Genomic DNA, 14,297 nt, shown 5'->3' with positions numbered 1-14,297 from the left:
TCTCCCAAGCAGTCCCTACACGCTGCACTCCTCTGGGTTCCATGAAGTGCTCCACACCCCAAGCCCTCAGGCTAAGGGTCAGGGTCAGGGTCAGGGTCAGGGCCCTGCTGTCCCTGGCCCTGGTCCATGGCACCATCCTGTGCTCCCCAACCAGTGCCACGTTCTGCTCACTTGTCTTGCACGTGCCAGGCTCTGGCCTGCGCTGGATCCTGGGTGGGTGATTTCCTCACACTTAGTGGCCAGCCCAGGCCCAGGGCCATCAGGGACAGAGCTTCCAACAAGGCCCAGTTGCTCCTTTCAGCTTTCTGATGCTACATGAGCTTTTCCAATGCAATTATGGTGATGGCTGATGGAAACTGATTTTTTAAAGTTATTATTTTTAATTGTGGTAAAATAAACATAACCCAAAATTTACCATTTTAACTATTCTTTAGTGCACAGTGCTATGTTTTTAAGAGCATTCACACTGTCGTGCAACCATCACTGCCATCCATCTCCAGAACTTTTTCAACTGAAACTCTGTCCCCATTAAACATGAACTCCCCATTCTCCCCTCCCCATGGCCCCTGGCACCCCCCATTCCACTTTCTGTCTCTATGAACATGAGTACTTTAGGGACCTCATAGAAACAGAACCATTTGTCCTATTGTGGCTGGGTTAACTCAGAATAAACTACTCAAGATTCCTCCATGTTGTAATGTGTGTCAGAATTTTCTTCCTTTTTAAGTCTGAATAATATTCCAGGATATTGACTTTTTAAAGATGTTTTTACTTTGCAAAATAAGAAAATCAGAATCTAATGTCAGTTACTGGAATGCTGTTGAAATTGCCCTGGCCTATGAAATCAGAACATCTTGTTACCACTGGACAACAGAGTGAAACCCACAGTCTGCACCCCATGTTGTGGCCTCGTGACCCCCGACTTTGCCAGCTTCTCTCCTGCAGCTGCAATGCTTTCTCCTGATTCCTCAAAAACAACCCACATCCCCACCTCCATGCACCAATGCATCATTCTTACATTCTCTCCAACTGGAACGTTTCTTATTTTTTGCTGGTTAAAGTCATCACAGTCTTACTGGGCCTTATCTCCCAGGTGGAGCCTGAAGTACCCAGACCCGCTTTCTTCATGTCTCACCTCTGTGATGGTTCACATCCCCTCCCACCTTTCATATCTGCCGCCTGTGCATTCATCTCCCCCACAGAGGTGCGAGCACCTGGAGTAGAGACACCATCCCTGCCTCCTCTTTGCTCATTTATTCCTCTACAGTGAGTTTCTGGGGGCCATGTGCCAGCCAGGTGCTGGCACCAGCCAGTTTGCATGGGGGTGCAAACACGCAACACCCCCAGGTTAGATTTGGCATGGGGCTGGAGAAGACCTGGCAGGAGCAGGGCTGTAAGCTCTGTGGCCCAGAAGCATTCCATCTGTGTCTGCAGGTCCTCAGGTGGGCTCTGGTGTGTGGCACAGAGCTCTGTTAAGTCTCATCCCTACCTTCACCTCTACATGAAAAATTGCATGCAGGCCCTTTAAAGGGAGAAATATGGAGAAAACCATTTTGAATTCTAGGTTCCCACTGGGGAGAGGTTCTAAGGGGTGGGGATCAGGTGACATCATGAGTAACTCACGAGGCAGGGTAGAAGCATCTGAACGAGGCATCCTAGGAGATAAAGAGAAACACTGGCTCCAAAATTAAAACAAAACAAAACAAACAAAAACAAGCCCAGGTCACTTGGCCTCCCCGCTTTGATTTCCCACAGGCTATGACCTTCAAGTTAATGTTTCCTTTGCAGCGTACACACAGTCCCAGTTACTGATTCCCCAAAAACAAGCTGAATCATCATTATACAACAGAAAGAGAACCCATGTCTATCCCATCCCCCATTCACACAGCCCTGAGCCAGGCTTGTCTCCTAATCTGCCTCTGGATTGGAGCAGTAGCCCCCATTGTTCTACCCAGACTTGGGCTGTGTAAGTGCACACTGCTTTCCCTGGGAGGACTTAGCCACCAGGGCCCTGCGGAAAGCCCGGGCAGAGGCTCTCTCTGCAGGGCTTATCCAGCCACTGTCACTGCAGGTGCCTCTCCTGGATCAGGGCCTGTGCAGGGCTGTGGGATACACAGATGAAACAGGCCCTGTCCCTGCCCTCAGAGGTGTTGCAGTTGATAAAGAGACAGACACACATATAAATAGTTGCATTAGAGTGTGGTCTGTGCTGTGAGTGAGGGAATTCCCAAGGAGAAGGCTGGAGTCAGGCTTCCCAAAGGAGATGATGCACAAGCCCATCCCTGGGGCACAGGCAGGGCTCAGCTGGTGGCTTCAAGAAGCAGGGCATTCCCGGCACAGTGAACTGAACTGGCAAAAGAGGGTTTCGGTGGGACTCGTTCAGAGAGTATCATATAGTCCTGGGACAGGGACAAGCTGGCTTCTGCCACTGTCTGACCTCAAGCCTCAGCTTCTCTATCTGGTCTATGAAAGGATGGATTCGGAAATCACACAGTTACTTCCACCATCTTTCATGTGTTAAAAGGAAGTCACTACGTTCAGCCTACATTCAAAGGCAGGGGAATTAAGTGCCACTCCTTGAATGGAAGAGCATCAGAGAGTTTTAAAATGACCACAGTCCACCTACTGGCCACAAACTACTTACATCCTTCCACATGCAAAATATATTCGCCCTCCAAACATCCCCTCAAAGCCTCATCCCACTGTAGAATCAGCTCAATATCCAGAATCTCTGCATCTAAATCAGGCTTTGATGTGGGTGAAGCACCTGGGGTATTAGTCCCTCAAGTGTAGCTCCTTGAGTAGAGTTGCTCTCAATCTACAGACTTAGGAATTCCAGAGACAAATTAACTGCGCCGCCCCCCTGCACCCACCTGACATAAACTGGTGGGATAGGCATTGGATAACCACTGTAGACGTGCCTGCTCCAAAGGGAACAAGGACAGGAGGCATGCAGGAATAACCAGTGTACGGCAATTCTAAAATCTTCCTGGGCGGGTCCTGAAAGTTTCTTGAATATGACTCAGTCTGACTCTGGCCCCAGAGTGATTCTCCACGCTCTTGGCTCCACCCTTTGGGTTCTTTGTTCTATTCCCCAAGTCATCCCTTCTTTTCCATGAAATGCAGCCCAGGTTCATATCCGTATAGTTTCTCAGCTTGCTTCCTCCCAGAATTTGGGGGAGTCTAGAGGTCTCTTTTCATTTTATATTGTCTCTGACCCTTTCAGTCCAAGTCTACACTGTTTTGCTCATATAATTCTTTTAAAAATGTTGCATGTCTCCTGTAGATCTCACTGAGGTTCATGCCTTTAGACAACTGTCAAACCCACACATCTCTTTGAGAAAAGCCCTTCCCTCTCTTGGGCTTCTGCTGAGACTGCTGTCAAGGACAACTGTAAGCTTCTTAGAAATCCTACTATTTAACAAAATATTCTGAGGTGTCCCTTTGTTCTCTTTGAAGATTTTACAAAAGATCTCATGACCACACTCTTGGCTTCATCTTTAGGCCATCTTCCTTGCACTGGGCTGCATTTGCTCTTTGCCTGGAAGCCATTTGTTAGTTTTAGCATCATATGACATCTGGAGAAGCTGGACATTTTCACAACCCAAGTTCTGGTTCCTTTTTATTTAACAATCCTTCCTTTGGCTCATGTCCCTTCTCTCACATTTTAGTATAAGCAGCAAGAAGAAGCCAGGAGGAGGCACCTTCAACAATCTTCTTAACGAGATCCCCCAGTTCACCTGGTACATTTTCTACTTTCCACATGATTTCGGAACACTTTCTGCTTAAAATTCCCTCCTCTCCTGCTCCATACCTCTAAGAGTATGGATTCTTCTCTGATTTCCTAATACATCTTTTTGGGGTGTCTAACCTCCAAGCCATTGTTCAGTGGTTCCTGTCGCCCATCTGCCTTCTCAATTTTAACTCCCAAGTTCAGAACACACCACTTTCCCATTGCAGGCCCCTAACACTCAGCCAGTTATCCTACAGATTGTATGGCACACCTTCCACACACAGGGCATGCATTCAGCCCTGGGGACTTCCCAGGAGAATAAGCTAGTCTTCGCCATCATTGTCCAGAGACATGTTAATCAAGCAATCCCAGAAGCAGTGATAAAATTGCAGTTGAAGGCAGGGTGCAGTGGCTCATGCCTGTAATCTCAGCACTTTGGGAGGCTGAGGTAGGTGGATCATCTGACGTCAGGAGTTTGAGACCAGCCTGGCCAACATGGTGAAACCCCGGTGAAACGTCTACTAAAAATACAAAAATTAGCTGGGTGTGGTGGCGCATGCCTGTAATCCCAGCTACTCAGGAGGCTAAGGCAGGAGAATCGCTTGAACCTAGGAGGTGGAGGGTCCATTGAGCTGAGATTGCACCATTGGACTCTAGCCTGGGTGACAGAGTGAGACTCTACCTCAAAAAAAATAAATAAATAAAGTTGAGAGAGGTTCATGAAGAAAAATTACAGGCCTCTCTGTGATCACATAATGGAGGAATCTGTCCTAGTAAGGCTGAGGCTAGGGAAAGCTTCCCTGAAGTCATGGCATTTTAGTAGGAACTTCCTGAAGAATGATGGGGGTTCTCTGGACAAAGATGAACGGCACATGGAAACTTTATGAGTCGAGAAGTTCCACAGATATGAGGGACAGCAGGGAGACCTGCAGGCTGGAGCCTAAAGAACAAGGGGACAGTGCCTGAAAGTAGGCTAAGTGGATCAGCAGGCACAGGCCACCTCAATCCTGGGTGCCCATACTGGCTTATGTGAGCAAAATACATGCATTAAGCCATTCAACAAACATTTATTTAGCAACTGCTACAAGCCATCACTGTGTATTGGGGATACAACAGTGAATACATCTCACAAATTTCCTGTCCTCAAAGAGCTTACAGTCTAGTGGGAGAGACAGACAATGAACAAACAAAGAAACAAGGAAATATCAGATATACAGTTAAGTGCTGTGAAGGAAATAGAACAGGGTGATGTGGCAGGGAGTGGCTGAGGGACTTCCTTAGTTTGTGTGACCTGGAACAGCCTCTCTAAGGCTCTGCATCAGATATCTGATATGTGATACCATATGGGAGCAGGCTCTGAAAGAACACTACAAGTAGAGAGGTAAAGGCAGGGGCTGCAGCAAGCCTGATGTGTTCAGGCACTGAGCAGAGAGAGGGCCAGGTGGTCGGGACTCAGCGAGAGGGACGCCTCAAAAGAAGTGAGGCTTAGCAGGGCACGGAGCAGTGCGGCTGCAGGTGTGGTGGGAAGGGCGTTCCAGGAGAAGGAGCCACCTGGACACAGGCTTGCAGTCAAGAAACAATACGCAATTATCACTCCCGGCATTCTACATGGCCTTGCCTGAGACCGGGCTGGCCAGGATCTCTGGGAACCAGGAGGAGGGGTCTGCGGCACCAGGACAGAGTAGAAGGGAGAGAGTGGAGAAGGGGAATTGCAGAGAGAAAACCAGGGGCTGTTTTTCTCTCGGAGAGGCGGGTAGGCACTGGGCGGGCAGAAGCGCCGCTATCCACCCGGATGCGCAGCTGCTAAGGGGCCGCCTCTGCAAGCGGCTGCAAATTCCCGGAGGGCAGCGTCTCCTTTGGCTCTACTGTGTCCGTAGCACATGGCAGGTACTTGGCCCATCAAGAGTGAGAGAGGGTGAGCGAGTGAGTGAGTCACCGGCTTGGCGAGGGTCTCCTCTGACCCACTTAGCCTTGCCAGCGCTCAGAACTGCCAGCCCTGCTGGGTGCTTGGGACTTTTCAAAGCCCTGGGAATTCTCCAAGGGTCCACAGTAAGTCTTCTTGACCTAAGCGGGAAAGAGCGCAGGCCCCTGCGGGGTTGGCTTTTACATGGCATTTATAGACCCGCCCGGAGAGGGTGCGCTGCGCTCCCGCCATAGTCCCACCACCAGTGAGCGCCGCCCCCACTCGGCTGACTCTCCGCCCGCCCCGCGCCCCTCCCCTCACGGGCTCTGGCCTTAACCAGAGCTCGCGGACTGGCGGGGACAGGTCCCACCTCCTGGCTCCCAGGACGGGTCTACACCAACCTCAGTTTCGGGGCTGCGGCTCACAGAAGTCTAACCTGCCCGGGACGCCCGCACCAACTCCTGCGCGCGGTGAGTTTCTGGGCTCTCGAGAGCGCTGGACGCCCGGCGGAAAGGAGGCTGCCCCGGCTGCAGCTCCGGGGGCTCCGGGGGCTCCAGGGGCTCCAGGACTCGGTTCTCACCGCAAGGGCTCCTGCGGGGCCCATCAACTTCGCCGCTGCGACGCCGGGCTCGGGGTACGGGTCCGGAGTTCTCTGGAGCAATTGAAGCTGAACATGGCCAGGGGTCATCAGGCTAAATGACCGCAGCGCCAGGACTGGCCCGCCGAGGATCTGGCCGGCCGCGGTGGTAGGGCCCTTACGGAGCTGGCGCCAACCTGTGGGGTGGGCACTGCTGGCCCGGCTTATGGAAGAGAAAACTGAGGCTCGATAAGAGAAAGGGACCAGCGAAGGCGACGCGATGATTTGTGACTGGGGACTACCTGTTTCCTGGGCCCCTCGACCCCATTCTGTGACAGGGAAAGGTCTTCCCTGATTGGCCAAATCTGGGGGCCTGGCACGAGGGCCTCTTGTGATTGGAGGGGTCGACGTGAGCGCTCAGGGGCTGCGCTGGAGTCCCAGCTCCAGCCACTGCGCTCAAGTGGGCGGTCGCGCGTGCAGAGGGAGGCCGGATAGCAGACCCCACAACGTGGCTCCTGGGGCCCCGCTATCGAGAGCTCAGGCCCCGCGGGCACTTGCCTAGGAGAGGAAAGAATCTTCCCAAAGTGCAGACAGAGACGGAATTTAATCAGGAGTCCCAGACTTGGAGTTTGGAGGCATGGGCCCTGGTGTCAGGTGACTTTGTTTCCTCCCCACGCCTCCACTTCTCCTTGACCTTGGGCAAGTTTCTTGTGTTCTGAATCTTAGTTTCTTGTCTCTAAAATCGGGAGGGGCAATGAACAGTAGTGCCTGCCTCCCAAGATTGCTTGAGAATTACATGAGACTGCCCCGCGCCTGGCCCTAGGAAACCCTCGGAGAATGTTGGCTGCTGTTTGTTTGTTTGTTTGAGACAGAGTCTCGCTCTGTCGCCCAGGCTGGAGTGCAGTGGCACGATCTCGGCTCACTGCAACCTCCGCCTCCCGGGTTCAAATGATTCTCCCGCCTCAGCCTCCCGAGTAGCTGGGACTACAGGCGCGTGCCACCAAACCCAGCTAATTTTTGTATTTTTGGTAGATACGGGGTTTCACCATGTTGGCCAGGATGGTCTTGATCGCTTGACCTTGTGATCGGCCTCCCAAAGTGCTGAGGTTACAGGCGTGAGCTGTCACGCCCCGCTGGCTGCTGTGTTCTTGTTAGCGTTAACTCTCACGGCCATGGGGGGAGAAAATGGTGTGGCGTCCCTTATAGAGAAGAGGAGACTGTGGCTCAGAGATGGATTTACTCAGGGTTGGCCTGAGGCCTAAGGTCCAGAGGGCCAGGTCTCTGGATACATCCTGTTGCCTGTTCCGAGGGCTGTGGGAGAGAAAGCGGGTAGAGCATGACCCCCAAGGGACAAAGTGGCCTCCCTGCCAAGTGCCAGACCAGAAAGGCTGAGTTCAGGAGAGGGGTCGGCCTTGGGCCCTCCAAAGGGCAGCGGGGAAATGAGACAACTTGCAGCGGACTGCTGGCCTCTGGGCTGAGCCTCTGCTCAGTGCTAGAGCTGCATTCATGGGCCCCAGGGCCCTAGCACCAGAACAGAGGGCCCAGAGCTGCAGTCCTGCAGGGTGGCCCAGCCTCACAGGGACTAGAAGCTGGGTCCTGGAGAGCCAAGCCTGGGCTGGGAATTGGGTAGGAGGGTTGGGAGGCCCAGGAAGCCTCCCAGTGTCCCCACACCACCAAGTGAAACGACACTGAGCGGCCATGACTGGGGGAGGAGGTGGAGGCCTGGAGGCGGCCCATACGGCCCACAAGGGGCTCTATGGGCTTCACTGGAGGCCCCTGCTCTTTCTGGGGCCAAAGGGCAAGCCTGACTGAGGCCCCTCCCAAGGCTCCCGTGCCTGCCATTCTGGCTTTCCCTGGACTGTGAAAACACCCCCTTGGTGGCCACCTGGACTCTGCCTCCCTGCAGGGGGGGAACGACATACTCTTTTATTTTTTTTTTTTCAGAAGTAATCATGTACAATATAAAAAAAGAACATTCAGTTAAGAAAACAAAATAATTACAGTCGTCAAAAACCTCTGAAACCCAAAACCCTTTACCCAGTAACTTTCAACATTTCAGTGTAAATTCTTCTAGGCTTTTACCCTGCAGATAAACACACGCATGCACACACACACACACACACACACACACAAACTTAAGCCTTACACAATTATTGTGGTTTGTTACTTGTTGGGTGTTTTGACAGTGTCAGGTTTGTATAACTCAATATTTACCAATATTTTCTAATAATTTAATGTTTTCTTCTTATATTTGATTTTCAAGTATTTATTTTTAACCCAATTGGACTGTATTTTAGAGTAAGATGTGAACTATAGAGCTAGATTCATTTATTTATTTCAATTAGTAGACATTTTTAGAGCAGTTTTAGGTTTACAGAAGAATTGAGGATGGAGTGCAGAGTTCCCATATTCTCAGTCTGTCCCTTCCTGCGCGCTTTCTCCTATTTTTCTTTCTATTCTTTTCCTTTCTTTTTTTTTTTTTTTTTTTTTTTTTTTGAGACAGGGTCTCACTTTGTTGCCCAGGCTGGAGTGCAGTGGCACAAACACAGCTTACTGCAGCTTTGAACTCCTGGGCTCAAGTGATTCTCATGCCTCAGCCTTCCAAGTAGCTGGGACTACAGGCATGCACAAACACGCCTGGCTAATTTAAAAATTTTTTTGTAGAGATGGGTCTCACTTTGTTGCCCAAGCTGGCCTTGAACTCAAGGGCTCAAGTGATCCTCTGCCTTGGCCTCCCAAAGTGCTGGGATTACAGGCATGAACAACTAGGCCTGGCCTCCCCTATTTTTAACATCATGCATTGATAGGATATTTTTGTTACAGCTTTTTTTCTTTTTGAAACAGTCTTGCTCTGTTGCCTAGGCTGGAGTGCAGTGGCACAATCTCAGCTCACTACAGTTTCTGCCTCCCAGGTTCAAGCAATTCTTGGGCCTCAGCCTCTCGAGTAGCTGGGATTACAGGTGCACCACCATGCCCAGCTAATTATTGTATTTTTGTAATAGTAGAGACAGGGTTTTACCATGTTAGCCAGGCTGCTTTTGAACTCCTGGCCTCAAGTGATCAGCCCGCCTTGGCCTCCCAAAGTGCTGGGATTACAGGTGTGAGCCACCAGGCCTGGCCAATTTTGTTATACTTGGTGAGCCAATATTGATGCAATGTTATTAATGAAAGTCCATAATTTACATTAGAATTCCCTCTTGGTGTTGTACCTTCTATGGTTTTGGACAAACATGTAATGATGAGTATCCAGTGTTACAGTATCATAGAGAATAGTTTCACTGCCCTAAAACTCTCCTGTGCTCTATCCATCCACCCCCCAACCCCCCTACCTATCCCTGGCAACCACTGGTTACTGCCTTTGTAGTTTTGCCTTTTCCAGAATGTCATATAGTATGTATGAATCATATGGTATATAGCCTTTCCAGACTGGCTTCTTTCGCTTAGCAAAATGCATTTAAGCATCCTCCTTGTCTTTCTGTGACTTGGTAACCCATTTCTTTTTATCATTGACTAATATTCTGTTGTATGGATGTGGATGTACCACAGTTTATTTCTCCATTCACATACTACAGGATATCTTGGTTGCTTCCAAGTTTTAGCAGTGAATAAAGCTGCTATCAACATTTGTGTGCAGGTTTTTGTGTGGACATTAGTTTTCTTCTCCTCTGAGTAAATATCAAGAGCGATTGATGGATCACATGGTAAAAGTATGTTTCGTGTTATAAAAAACTACCAAACCTTTTTCCATAGTGGTGGCATAATTTTTCATTTCTACCAGTAATAAATGAGAGTTCCTGTTGCTCCACAGCCTCGTCAGCATTTGTTGTCAGTGCTCTTAATTTAACTCTTCTAATACGCATATAGTAGTATCTCATTGTTATATTTTAATTTGCAATCTGTAATGACTTACAGTGTTGAGCATCTTTTTAAATGCTTATCTGCCATCTGTATATCTTCTTTTGTGAATGTCGGTTAATTTACTTGGCCCATTTTAAAATTGGGTTGTTTGTTTTACTGTTGAGTTTTAATAGTTCTTTGTATATTTTGGATAACAGTGCTTTACCAGATATGTCTTCTCTCCCCAACCATGGCTTGTCTTTTCATTCTCTTAACAGTGTCTTTTGCAGAGCAGAAGTTTTAAATTTTAATAAGGTCTAATGTACCATTTTTTTTCCTCCATGAATTGTGCTGTTGTTGTTGTATCTAAAAAGTCAAATCCAAGTTTTGGCAGTTACAAATAAAGATGCTGTAAACATCAGCGTACAGATATTTGTGTGATTTTTGTGCAATGCAGATTTTCTCCATTGTCTTGCCTTTGTCTCTTTGTCAAAGTTTAGTTGACTGTATTGATGTGAGTTTACTTCTGGGCTCTCTATTCTGTTCAATTGATCTATTTGACTATTCTTTTGCCAATACCATACTGTCTTGATTACTGTAGCTTTATAGTAAAGTCTTGGGGACAGGCAGTATCGGTCCTCTAACTTCGTTCTCCTTCAATATTGTGTTGACTATCCCAGGTCTTTTGTCTCTCCAAATAAACTTGAGAATCAGTTTGTTGATATCCACAAATAACTGCTGGGGTTTTGATTGGGATTGCATTGCATCTATAGATAAAGTCAGAAAGAACTGACATCTGGACAGTATAGAGTTTCCCTATCCATGAACATGTACTATCTCTTCATTTATTTATACATATTTTTATGTTTTCATCAGTTATGGTTATTCTCACATAGATTTTGACCTATTTTAGGTTTATGTATAAATAATTCACTTTTTGGTGCTAATGTAAATGGTTTTGTGTTTTTAATCTCAAATTTCAATTGTTTATTGCTAGTATATAAGAAAGTAATCAATTTTTGTATATTAACCATGACTTTACATCCAGCAACTTTGGCAGAATAACTTATTATTTCCAGTTTTCTGTTGCTTTGTTGGCATTTTCCACATAGCCAATTATGTTTTTTGAGAACAAGAACAGTTTATTTCTTCCTTCCCAATCTGTAGACTTTTCATTTTCTTTTCTTTTCTAATTACATTAGCCAGCACTTCCAGTATAATGTTGACTAGGAAGGGTGAAAGGGAACATCCTTGCCTTATTTCTGATCTTAGGGGAAAAGCTTCTAGTTTCTCTCCATTAAGTATGATGTTAGCTGTAGGTTTTTCATAGATCTTCTTTATCAAGTTAAGTTCCCATTTATTACTAGCTTGCTGAAAGCTCTTATCATAAATGAATGTTAGATTCTTGTCAAATGCATTTTCTGGATCTATTGATGTGATCATATAATTCTTCCTTAGCCTATTCATGCGATGGATTACATTAATTGATTTTCAAATGTTTAACCTAGAATAAATCCCATGTGGTGGTGATGTATAATTCTTTTTAAACATTGTTGGATTCAATTGCTGATTTTCTTGAGGATTTTAACATCTATGTTTATGAGAAATATTAATCTGTTAGTTTCCTTTCTTGTAATGTTTCTGGTTTTGGTACTAGGGTAATTCTGACCCAAGAAAATTAGAGAATTTCCTCTACTTCTATTTTTTGAAAGAGATCATAGAGAATTGGCATAATTTCTTTCTTAAATGTTTAGTCATATTCATTAACCCTAGTGCTTTCTATTTTGGAAGGCTACTGGCTCCAGTTCTTTAATCAGTATAGGCCTATTCAGATTATCTATTTCTCTTTGTGTCAGTTTTGGAACGTTGTACTTTCAAGGGATTGTTTCATTTCATTTAACTTACCAAATTTGTTGATATAGAGTTGTTCATACTAGTATTTTATTATCCTTTTAATGACCGTAGGATCAGTATTGATGGCCCTTCTTTCATTTTTGATAGTAGTAATTTGAGTCTTCTCTCTTTTTCTTCTTAGTTAACCTGGCTAGAGGTGTCTCAGTTTTATTCATCTTTTCAAGGAACCAGCTTTAGGTTTTGTTGATTTTCTCTACTGACAGCATGTTTTCAATTTCACAAGTTCTGCTGTAATTTTTATTATTTCCTTTCTTCTGTTTATTTTGGATTTAATTTGCTCTTCTTTTTCTAGTTTCCTAATTTGGAAACTTGCTTTTAGCTCTTTCTTCTTTAATAATATATGCATTCAGTGCTCTAAATTTCCCTCTAAACACTACTTTAGCAGCATCCCATAAATTTTGATGTTATATTTTCATTTTAATTTAGTTTGAAATATTTTAAATTTTTTCTTGAGAGTTATTCTTTGATTTGTTTACATGTTGTTTAGAAGTGTGTCATTTAGTTTCCATTTTTTTAATGTTTTTCAGATATCTTTCTGTTATTGATTTCTAGTGATTCTGTTGTGATCTCAGTAATCTCCATCATAGAAGTCATTGATATTTGTTGTTGTATGTTTTATGGCACAGAATGTGGTCTGTCTTGATGAATATTACATGTGAACTTGAGAAGAATGTGTATTCTGTTGTTGTTGGGTGAAGTATTCTCTAAATGCCAATTAGATACACTTAATTGATGGTGCTGTTCAACTATGTCCTTACTGATTTCCAGCCTGCTGGATCTATCAGTTAGTGGGGACTGGCCAGGCACGGTGGCTTACGCCTGTAATACCAGCACTTTGAGAGGCCGAGGTGGGCAGATCACCTGAGGTCGGGAGTGCGAGACCAGCCTGACCAACATGGAGGCTCTACTAAAAATACAAAATTAGCCGGACGTGGTGGTGCATGCCTGTAATCCTAGCTACTCGGGCGGCTGAGGCAGGGGAATTGCTTGAACCCGGGAGGCGGAGGTTGCAGTGAGCCGAGATCGTGCCACTGCACTCCAGCCTGGGCAACAAGAGTGAAACTCCGCCCCCCCAAAAAAAACGTTAGTGGGGACTGACAGAGAGGTGTTGATGTCTCCAACTGTAATAATAGTGGATTCATCTATTTCTCCTTAAAATTCTGTCAGTTTTTGCTTTACACATTTTAGCACTGTTGTTAGGCACATACACATTAAGGAGTATTATGTCTGCTGGGATAATTGACTCCTTTAACATTATGTAGTGCTTCTCTTTATTCCTAATAATTTTCCTTTCTCTGAAGTCTGCTTTATCTGAAGTTAATAGAACTACTCCATATTTCTTTTGATTAGTGGTAGCACGGTATATCTTTCTCCATCCCTTTATTTGTAATCTATCTGGTTTTTATGTTGAAATGGGTTTGTTGTAGACAACATATAGTTAGGTCACGATTCTTTATTCACTCTAGATAGTCACATGTTTTAATTGGTATATTTACACCATTGATATTTGAAGTGATTTTTTGGTATAGTTGGATTAATATTTACCATATTTATTACTGTTTTCTATTTGCCCTTTGTTTCTTTTTTCTTCCACACTTTTTTCTGCTTTTTCTGATCTTAACTGAGCATTTTATATGATTCCATTTTCTTTTCTCTCTTAGCATATCAATTTTACTTTTTTGTTGTTGCTTTTTTAGTGGTTGACCTACAGTTTGCAATATACACTTAAATCTAATTTAAGTCTGCTTTTGAATAACACTATACCACTTTATGGGTAGTGTAAGGGCCTTATTGCAGAGTATTCTTGATTCCTCCCTCCCATGCCTTATTATTACTGCTATCATTCATTTCACTTATCCATAAGCTACAATCACTGAATACATTGTTGCAATTATTATTTTGAACAAATTGTTATCTCTCAGATTAAGAATAAGAAAAAAATTATTTCACATTTATTTCTAATACTCTTTTGTATGTTGAGTTTCTGACTTGTTTAATTTTCCTTTTTTTCTGAATGACTTCTTTTAACATATCTTGTAAGGCAGTTTACTGGTGACAAATTCCTTCAATTTTTGTTTGAGAAGTCTTTCTCCTCCACTTTTGAAGGACAATTTTACTGCATACAGATGGAATCTAGTTAGTTCTAAGTTGATGGAATGTTTTCAGTTCTTTAAATAATTCTTTCTATTCTATTCCTGATTGCATGGTTTATGAAGAGACGTATGATGTAATCCTCATCTCTCTCCCTCTATAGGTAAGGTGTCCTGCCCTGCCTCTCCCTGGCTTCACTGAAGATTATCTCTGTGTCTTTTATTTTTTGCAGTTTGAATATG

General features: G+C 45.2%; 1 protein-coding gene and 1 long non-coding RNA gene across 5 annotated transcripts in view; one reads left to right on the top strand and one right to left on the bottom strand.

Annotated features, from left to right (window-relative positions):
• Positions 1 to 6,819, bottom strand: part of LOC107970749 (uncharacterized) — a 30,515-nt gene extending 23,696 nt beyond the window's left edge. Inside the window, exon 1 of the long non-coding RNA XR_001713590.2 lies at positions 6,038 to 6,819. This is a non-coding gene — a long non-coding RNA (uncharacterized LOC107970749). The remainder of the gene's footprint in view (positions 1 to 6,037) is intronic.
• Positions 5,597 to 14,297, top strand: part of ALDH1L1 (aldehyde dehydrogenase 1 family member L1) — a 77,889-nt gene continuing 69,188 nt past the window's right edge. The window contains exon 1 of one of the 4 annotated variants that reach the window (XM_016941836.4): positions 5,597 to 5,782. The gene's annotated coding sequence lies outside the window, so the exon portion shown is untranslated. Of the gene's footprint in view, positions 6,107 to 14,297 lie in introns of all 4 variants that reach the window. The other 3 variants (XM_016941834.4, XM_016941837.3, XM_016941835.4) reach the window with 3 other exon arrangements.

Source organism: Pan troglodytes, chromosome 2 (genome assembly GCF_028858775.2).
Source record: "Pan troglodytes isolate AG18354 chromosome 2, NHGRI_mPanTro3-v2.0_pri, whole genome shotgun sequence".
Lineage (NCBI taxonomy): Eukaryota > Metazoa > Chordata > Mammalia > Primates > Hominidae > Pan > Pan troglodytes.
This window is presented reverse-complemented; position numbering and strand designations above follow the sequence as displayed.